Below are 10,757 nucleotides of genomic sequence, written 5' to 3'. Positions count from 1 at the left end.
TCTCTCGGAAGTCTAGCCTTACCTCAGCCCTCACTTATTGGATAGGCAATCTAAATATAAAAAAGTCATATGTCCTTTCAAATAAAGCGTTTATAACAGGACGGACCGCTGCAAATTTTATTATCTTCCATTGATTTGCATGCCGTGAAATTTCCCATAAGCAATAACACTTATGAATAAGAATCGTATCCCTTCAAACTAGGTACATTTTGTGTCACTGAAATTGATGCCTTACAATATAACTATTACATGACAAGGTGATAGTTGCTGCACTGTAACTGGTTAGCTCGGCTCACAAACAGAACATGTCCATGCCATTTTATCTTGACTGTATTCGGGCCTTTATTAATACGCGATTTAAGATAACCTAATCTGAATCTTTGTGATATTAAAGTGTATTTAAAACTACTTATGTATTTGTTTACATACTGTTTATCATTGCCTTTAATTATAATTTCCACTGATGGTATATGTCAACTTATATAGTTTTAAAAAATAACTAGCAAAACATGAACTAAAATGATATCTTGGTTTTTTCATTTCAGTATTTATTTAACTTTTTATAGTATGTGCCAGTTTTGAAAGGTATAGACAAACCAGATAAAATCACCACTATATTTTGCACAGCAGTAGCTTCGGACAATGTAACTTAAAGACTTTTGACCGTAAGCATTCAACATGACGGCCATTTTAGAAATAGTTTTATTAAAGCTAAGCTTTTGGTTCATTTTGGATACAACACTGTTTATACTGCTTTATTTAGTGTAAAAGGATTAGGCTTATTTTCACATTTTTATGTCTGTACATCTGTTGGTGAGTATGTCAAAATGTCTTATTTAGAGCGTTTCTGCTTGTGTGCTGCTGTTTCTAATGAGCTCGTGTTTAGATTTAAACACTTTTACAATAATTGAGCCGCACTATGAAAAAACCAACATAGTGCATTTGCGACGAGCATGGACCCAGACCAGCCTGCACATCCGCGCAGTCTGGTCAGTATTCATGTTGTTCGCTAACGGTTTCTCTAATTGCACTAGGCTTTGAAAGCGAACTGCATGAAACCTGACCAGACTGCGCAGGCTGGTCTGGACCAATGCTGGACGCAAATGTACTATGTAGGTTTTCTCTTGGTGCGGCTCATATTAATTGAACTTCAGGAAATGTATTATGATTATTTTGCTTGTATTTATAATCATATATATATATATATCAAAATCAATATATAGAGATAGACCCTAAAATTTTCAACGATAGAAAACATTGATTAAAGTTTAGAAATTGATTACTAAGTCCTTGAAATAACCAAAAATGATTTTGCAAATCAATAACATAAGTTTTGATATTTAATCTTAAGATATCTCATCCCTTGCAATTACAGAATTGAGTGGAAAAAAAACGGTTTAAGACACAAAATCATACCTTTTTGCACAACAAATTTATTCATACGTGTTTGATTTACCCTATAAACCTGCTTTCATATGATTTTGTCAGCTCATGTATGGTAAAAAAATAACTTTTAACAAGCCGGTAAGAAAATGAAAATATCAGTTTGTATTTTTACAGTACAGATAATACAGTGTTGCTTGTATCAAAATGTCACAGCAGAAGCACTTTTGTAATACAGAACAGGTAGGATTAGTAAAGTTGCAATTATATTGATCTCTATTTCCTATGCCTACAATATGCATATAGGCTATTTGCAATAGGCTTTGAAAGTGAACAGCATGGATCCTGACCAGACTGTACGGATGCTGGTCGCAAACGCACTATGTTGGTTTTCTCGTGGCGCGGCTCAGATGTCTCTTCGTTAAAGATAATAGCATGACAAAATGGAAAAGAAAACATAAATTTTTTATTAAGTAAACGTAAAACATGGTACAAACCGTTATTAAAGAGGAGTAAGAGTATTTGGGAAACTATGATTTCAGTACACTACAAGGTGTCATGGTTATGAGTTAAATGTTTAAAATATGTGACATCGTGTGTCATGATAATAATATGAAATTACACTAGTTTGGCTAGGATTAACTTTGCTTTTGAAGATTCAAAGTTCTTACGTTTAATTATTGAACACATCCAAGTAGGGACAAAATTCAAATTCAAATGGGAATCTTTACTGTCAGTTACTAATCTAGTGACAATTAAAGAGCTAACCCTGTTAAAATAGTTTTACCTAAATCATGAACCAATACAGAAAGAAACTACAAAAGTCGTTCGGCATCCGGACTCGAGGATATGATGTACCGTGTACTGAAATTTTCTATGAAAGAAATGTCTTTGACCGAAATCAACGACCAACAGTTCTGAAGAGAATTTTGAACATGCATAATTCAACATTTATTTATTACAATGTCTGTTGAAACCCGATATCGGTTTAGGAAAATTATTCTTGGCTTAATGATTATCATCATGATAAAATAAGCAAGCTTAGATGATATAGTAACTGACGTTTCTTCAGAGAATGATTTACTTTAACTACAATCATTTCAAGTCAGAAAGGTATTCATTTTCCAGAATTAATTATTTCAGTGTTTAATCTTGCATAATTATATTTATAGTAAATGCAGCCATAGTCTGAAGACTGACAATAAAACGATTTTGGAACGAATGAAACTGGTAAATATTTGGCAGTTATTCGAATTTTAGATATATATTTAAAAAGGCCTCCAATGATACTGAAGTGTCAGTACATTTTGTCGCTTTTGAAACAAAACTGTGCATTTAATGTGGATAATATTTTATGGTTATTTTTTTTCTAAAGAACTGTTCGAAGCACAATTTTATTTATATATAATTGTATAATTGTGCGGTGTTGTTCCAGAGGATAGGTGCCTGAAAACTGTCATTAAAATGTGTATAAATTTTGTTCGAGTTTAATCTAATAATGAAAATTTAATGAGACGGGTGGTACTTGTATATTTCTGTTGTTGGATTATTCAAATGGCCAACTATGTAGTTTAAAATATTTTGTTGAAAATGATGCTTATGACCAAAATGTTCATATTTTCCAGAAGATTATATTTGTGGTAACAATTTTCCCTGAGATACTGATGCCTTACAATTTTGGCTAAAAGTGGGTAGTTGATGGCACTGCCGTCGGTGAATATACTTGATGTTGGGAGAAACTATAACAATATCGTGTGCTACGTCATTTGTATTTAGTCAATTACGGACGGGATTGTGCCGTTTATTTTTTGTTTGTTTTGAGTTTAACGCCGCTTTTCAACAGTATTTCAGTTGTGTAACGGCGGGCAGTTAACCTAACCAGAGTTCCTGGACCAGTACAAATCTGTTCTCCGCAAGTAACTATGCCGTTTACAGTATATAAAATCAAATATTCTGGATCAGACCGTTTGCACCATGTCTTTTCGGCCCGACAGAAGGAACTATTCAGGGCAATGAAAAGATTAATATACTTACGGGTCGGACGGTAGTAAAGTAAATGAAAATAATACATAAATTGAATTAAAACAAATTTACATCTTCACAAAGGTGTTACTTGAGGATATCAATTACACAAATGTAATGTACATATTGACAGTACTATTTTACACATGTTTTGAATATGACGGACGAGGTTTCTCACAATTCTTTAAGAAAATTCCAATCACAAGTTAAAAAATATCAGATAGATCCAGTTATGTAAAACATGATCCATGCAATGACGATGCGTGTGGGTAAAACGATTGCAGTTAGTTCTACTTTGTTAGTTTAGATAAGACAGATGATAACAGAGAAAAGTTAACAAAATCTAGATCAGAATATAAAAACCTCATATGGCAGAAAATATCTATGATTGCAAAAAAGAATACATATATAGATTCATTGACACTAGGATATCAAAGGCAAAGTCATAATGGTAATATTTAAAGGACTGTCCAAACACTGTACGAAGCTATTTAATACATTAGGGAAATCTTTGATTATAAAGTTTCAATAAAAATGAATAATTGGGCTGAGAGATATTTTGCTTATATTGAAACACATGCCGGTCTTCAAAAATGGATAAGATAATAGCGGTATACATTGAAAAATAATAAATTATGTCTATGTACCAATATGGGAGTAAAATATATTGAGACACGGGCGGTCTTCGAAAATGGATAATATATATACATTGGAATCATCAATATATTTATGCACCATTAAGATAAACTTTTTGCACTTTTGTAGACTTCCAAAGAGTGGATGGTTTCAAAACAATTAAGGTGTTTAAGCCGAATATCGAATCTTTTCTTTGAATTCTTAATAAATTGATCAGTATGACTGGATAAAAAAATCAAAGGCTGGACTTCGTTATTTTCAACTGCGATATTTAATTATATTTTAAGTATCATGTAAGCTAATTGCGACAGGTTGTAAGTTATGTGAGATCATGTTAAGAAATAGAACAAAAACTTTATTACTTCATTTTTTTTCATTATTGTTAACCTGAATTTGTCGAGAACAACATTGCTGAAAAAAAAATGTTTATTAATCCAAACTCATCAAAGATAATGCGCATTAGTTAAACTATATCAGCTGTGGGTTGGCAAAGATCTATATATATTTTCCTTTGTCATTCAGTGGATAGTTACTATAAAAACAAACTCATTAGTGATCGAATAGATTGAAATACAGTACTATTCTAACGTAATTTATATTGTGCAGACATGACTTTTTGCCCTATGTAGAGTACGCATGCGCTAAAATTGTTTCTCGTTGTTAAGGAATTAGCATTGAGTAAAACAGTCTATTGTAAAAGATGGAAGTAAACGGCAAACGCGAAGAATACAAAATATCATGCTTTTAGAAAGGGGGTTGACTAAAAAGAAGTTTTAGATTGATTTATAAAAGTAAAGAATTGGAAATTTTAAGTAAATATAAATATTTAGGCCACACGCCTCATTTAAGAGGGTCAAGAACTAAAAACCATTTTAAAATATACAGATACATACAATTTATAGACAAACGAATAAGCCTACACTTAGTTAAACTCCTACGACTAAGACTGAAGTATGAGGAACCAACGACGGGACAAACTTTTTGTATATACAGTTAGTAAGACTTTTTAAACACAACAATATGACATAATAGAATACCATTTAAAAATGTAACACAAAATAAGATATATATATATATATATATATATATATATATATATATATATATATATATATATATATATATATATATATATATACATAGTGTTAGACAGGATGACGAGTTAAACCCTAGGAAAATAAACTGGGTTTTACATGTACAATACATTATGAAGGCTAGAAATATTATTTGATCTGGCTTGTACGGGGTGGGGTGGGGGGGGGGGGGGGTGTCACATGGCACAGCGTATCGCGGACATATACGTAGAAGAGTGATCGCAAAAGTGAAATGCCGTGATGGGAAACATATGTCCTTACACTCAAAGCGCTGAAAATGTTATATTGCTTGCGGATAACAAATCAGTAATAATTTATTTATCTTTATATATTCTTTTTGAGAACAGAGCTCATAGTTTTGCTTGAAGCAATTTCAAATGATAAATAAATCCTAACAACTATATCGGAGAATAATTGTCCAGAATGACAATGATATATAGCAGTGTTTAGCTTAAGACCGCTGGGCAATATAAAACACGGAATGTCCGCGACATCTGTAGCTTTTGATGTGATCTTTCGGCGCCTCAAGGGTTCTCAAACATTATAAATACTAAGCTTTTCTATTGTCACTTTTTTCTGCTGGAAGAGAATTGCCTCTGCTGAAACAAAGCAAGTATGAATTTATTGTTTCTATTTACAGTAGATCTGTTTGATTGCTTTTTTTATCATTTAACTTTTTGACATCTTATAACTGTACAAAAATATACGAGGGCTGTTAAAAATCGCAGTCAAAAGCCGCCTATTGTGTATGGTGCAATATGAGATATATAATTGTAATTTGCAAATCTTTGTGTAATTCGGGGTACATTCTTTGTAACATTTTTAATGGCATGTGAAGTGCGTAACCCGTTTTGATTACCATAGCTACGAGTAACTGGCGCAGTCGCTTTTTCATCTGTAATTATTTGAATTCAACAGATAATGCCGTCAAAAATACGAAAATACGCCAGTGTGCAGCAACATGCCAAAACGACAAAGATTGAAAGTATAGCGTCATTCGGACGTCGGAGGCAGAAATAACTTTACTGTTGAACACACACGTAGAGTCGTTATCGGCTCGCATAAATAATCAGACGTTTCATTGGCAAACGCAAACTGAAATTAATATACTGGTACAGCAGAAGACATTCTGTGTCTTGGTCTTCAAATCGTACAAACGATTCGCAAATATCCAAAATTGCTAAAAGAAAGCAAAAGTTGAAAGAGACATCCGTGGTTCGATGTTGACGCCCATCTATGACGCCTTGGATAAAGACCAACCGCTCATGGTGCGCACCTAGACCGAGATGTTTGGCATAAGTGTTCATACTGTTTTCAGCATTCGAACCAATCAACTTGTTTTGACTAACGCTTTGTTTATTAGAATTAATTAAAGAAATATACAGATATGAATTAATGCAAACTTAATGAAAGCATTTGGATAAGGTCACGACATTGTTAACGTCGTTGAAATATGATCATCGTGCGCCGGGGTACTGTAAGTGACTGTTTTCGAGGTGGCTTACTCCTAACTGTATGACTGTATAATCCTCATCGAAGGATTGCAAATCATTATGGTGTATTTAATGTTTTGCTTCGTTAAATTATATAAAAGCTAGCGATAAAGTCCGCGTTACTTTTTAACAGCCATGGTATAAAACTGCTGTTTGTTAGATTCATAAAACTTTCCTTTTTTCAGAATAAGCATACATTCAAGTTGCCCCAATAAATGTTAAAAGCTGTGCTCTTGTTGACATAGATCGATATATTCCAGGGTAATGATTCGACATACATTATATACTAGGATATTTTATCTAAATATTACAAAGTGGAACTAAATCTATGAAAAGCTGAGGAATGGTGACATATTACTCGAGTCTGTTTGATTCCTAGTTGTCAAAGTTTAACTTGTTCAAACGTGGCCATTTACTTTGTGACTACCTGACATTAATTTTGATATGGGTCTTGATGCAAAACAAGTACGGGCAAGTGAGCCAAAGCCATCAACCTCAATCACTCGGCCATGGGCCCCCGCCTAGTTAAGAACAAGATTTTCTAAGTGGCTAACAAAGCAATTATCAGTGTACGGTTATTTAAAATTGCAATATTATTTTTTAACATTACCAAGTTTTAAAATGTTTTTTTTGAAGTGTTTTATGCAGGAATCATTTTATCTTTTCAGAAACAAGATTTTCACAATGCTGAAAGTTGTCATTCTTCTGCTCGCAATCGCAACCGTAACATCGGCTTTATTTAGTCGTAAGTGATAAGATTTCTAACTGTTTTAGGAATATTTTATCATGCTTTTTCTATGAATAACAGATTCAAGAAAAAATGATTTCTGAAAAAAAGATCTATCGTCTGAGAAATTCCCCATATCTTTATATATTATTTGTTGTTGGTTTAACATCGTACCGACTTAATTATTGGTCATATGTCAAGTTTCCAGCTTTGATGGTGGAGAAAGACCCCAGGAAGACCCCTCCATGCATTATTTCATTACGAACGAGCCCCTGGGTAGAACCACCGACCTTCCATAAGTGAGCTGGATAGCTTCCTCACGTGAAGAACTCAACGCCCCGAGTGTGGCTCGAACTCACTTCGATGAGGGGCAAGTTCTTTGAAGTCAGGGACCTTCACCATTCGGCCACTGAGGCCCTCTTTATTTTTAAGTAGACTTAGATTTTATATTAAATTTCGCGTTTATGTGTATGTATATGAACATTTCTTTTTTGCTGAGATTCATTATATATATTCTACAAAATTATATTGTAAGGTAGATAGATGGGTGGCTCTCCGACCCCTTTCATACCATTTACAGAGATAATTAATTGGGTTATCTTCAGCGCCTCCACCCCCTCCCACGCCACCAAAATCAACAAAAATAAGAAAAAAAGATAACACATAACTATTTGACAAATACAAAGATGATATCTTGATCTGAAACACGTGAAGTACTGTCTCAGTCTTTATTACTGTTTGAATTATGCATTTCAATAAAATACTTATAAAACTTTTCCATAATACTTAGAAGGATTTAATTTTTTCATGTGACAGGAAAGGCCGTACCGGCGACAGTAACCATCAGAACAAATCAACACCCTTTACAATATTTACAAATTTATTTACAAAAGATGATTATTAACAATGAATAGATATGAAAAGAAAAAAAAAACTGATTATAAGAAAGAAAAAAAAGAAAGTTCAGTATCTCTAGATACAAAAGTTCTTATAGTCCATTCTAATCTGACGTGACACAGGTCTTTAATGTAATTGTGAACTTTAAGTAGCACAAACAAAATATAGCTTCTAAATTCAAAATACAGTCCCTTTAAACCGTGAATACGTTGATTCCGTGTTGGCTCCCTATGGTGGTAGGTGATTGCATCCCTGAGCTGACTTCAGAGGATAACAAAAATCATCGTCTTTGCGGTTTACGGCACAACCATGGGACGAAAGCTCTGCGCTGGGAATATCACATCCAGGCGAGTGAAGACAAGTGAACCTCGGGCATTGTACTTCCGGGTTATGACATCACCAGGAAAAATCGTCTGGCGGAAGAAGCTAAAATATATAACATATGGTAAGCACCATAGCAAAACAAATAAGTCAGGGCATAAAACTGCTCCTTTGGGTACACCATACCTCCGTAGGCTCCCATAAATAATACGTGCTACTTATACAAAATATATGTGCTACTAAGTTCAAACGTCACATGATTAAAATACGTCACTTATTACTTCCATTATTACAAAGATTACTTACTTAAAGATTAAAGTTAAAGTATGAAAAAGATATGAAAAGTTTATGATGAAACATTATAGATACGGACATGATAAACTGCAGCTATTATTTACAACTACAAATTAACAAAATTCAATATAAATCAAACGTTATATCATAGTTGGCATCCATATAATATCAAATGCCATACACTACAACGGACATTAATTAGATGTGCTATAGACTGGCACACAATTACAAATTACAATAATATATTACAAACATGGCACTAGACTTGCCATATAGATTTATACATAACAATACAATGCAGTAATGGCGTTCCATAATTAACAAAAATGTTTGACATAAGTTTTTGAAACAAAGTACTTTATAAATATCATGTTACAAATTTCAGTACAAATTTTACATCTTATATAAATGAAACATTTTAGATTCCTCTTTCCAAATAATTTACAAAAGTCTGAAAAATTTAATAAATCATCCTGACATACCGAAACTAGCTAAAATCACATGCCGAAAAGTAAATGTTACAGAATTCTGTAGAATGAACAAAAATTTACCAAATAAAACTCGTAATGCAAAAATCATACAAAAATCTAACAAATAAATTTCTTACCTCGATCGAGCATAAATTTCTAGCAAGAAAATAATTCAGACATAGATTCGTCTATAAAGTCGTAAGGTGGTGTGCGCAAGGCATATCTAGTCCAGTCTATTTAAAGGATAATGTCCCGCCAAATACTAAATTTCATAGGATTCACGGCTAAGCCGTGGACTCTTACTATTTCTATTTTCACGGGATTCACGATATAGCCGGGGAATCTAACTACTTTGGCGCGAATTTAAATTGACAATTTGAGGCCCATTATAGTGGTTTTGGGGATAAAAACATAAATTACTGAAGTTTATAAAATATCAACTTTCTTATTACTGAACAGAATTCAATGAAATTTACATGGAAATTTAAGTTATGAAATACAGAAAAACATGAGAGGTATTTCATGCGTGAAATCTGACATTTACCTCAATAACTCAAAAATTTACAAAAAGATGATGCAATACCTGCATTTACACTACATATAAAATAAGGCCCGTATGTCAATTTGTGACATTTTTCGTCTTGAATTTACTATAATATTATTCTAAGGGTACAGCGACACTGTAGAACCGTAAATATCTAAAGACGTCGGAAATACAACAAATTGCAATCATTCGTCATGTTTGATTGTGAAATGTATACAAGATAACATCATTTGAAATTATAAATAAGTTACAGAATTATTCAACACTTTTCATACCCCTTTATAACCCTGTCTTTTATTTGTTTTACAGAATGTAACCAGGATGCAAAGGAGTATAATGTCAACTGTCCTAATGCACTCAAGCAAGAAATTTGGACGTACAACAGAAAAAAGGAAAAATGTGTAAAGAAAAAGGGCTGCTATTCCAACGATGGCAAGAATGTCTTTAATACCGAAGCTAGCTGTATCTTGGGCTGTGGCATTAAGTCATAAAATGTATCATTTGATATGCTTCTTGGTCCAACATATAAATTCTTAACTTGTCTTCTTACATATGTATCGGAATGAAAAGTAAGGAATTGACACGTTTGGCAAATAAAGCTTATGTCTCTTACGTTTTGTTTCCATTTTTTTTAATGGTCTGAAAAATGAGCTTTGACTTTTAATTGTATTTTTTTTTATATTTTGTAGGGAAAACAGTATGAGCGAAATTCATGAGAGCTAAATGGCGAGAATGTAATATCCAAAAGCATTGCGAAACCATTATAGATAGAATGATTATCCGGACGTTACTTTTTGTAATTTAAAAACATACAACGGTAACAGTCTAAAAGTGGCCCAAGGAAAAAATGTGAGACAATGAGATTGGGGTCTATCT

At 33.0% G+C, this 10,757-nt stretch overlaps 1 long non-coding RNA gene across 1 annotated transcript; it reads left to right on the top strand.

Moving 5' to 3' along the window:
- The first annotated feature begins 5,719 nt into the window (after positions 1-5,719).
- LOC128550739 (uncharacterized) lies at positions 5,720-10,493 on the top strand. Its single transcript, XR_008368412.1, has 3 exons — positions 5,720-5,748; positions 7,297-7,373; positions 10,191-10,493. It is a non-coding gene; the product is annotated as an uncharacterized LOC128550739 (long non-coding RNA).
- The last annotated feature ends 264 nt before the right edge of the window (positions 10,494-10,757 follow it).

The sequence above is a fragment of the Mercenaria mercenaria genome, chromosome 18 (assembly GCF_021730395.1).
Source record: "Mercenaria mercenaria strain notata chromosome 18, MADL_Memer_1, whole genome shotgun sequence".
In the NCBI taxonomy this organism is placed as follows: Eukaryota; Metazoa; Mollusca; class Bivalvia; order Venerida; family Veneridae; genus Mercenaria; species Mercenaria mercenaria.
Note: the sequence above shows the minus strand (reverse complement) of the source record. Positions and strands in the feature narration are given on the sequence as shown.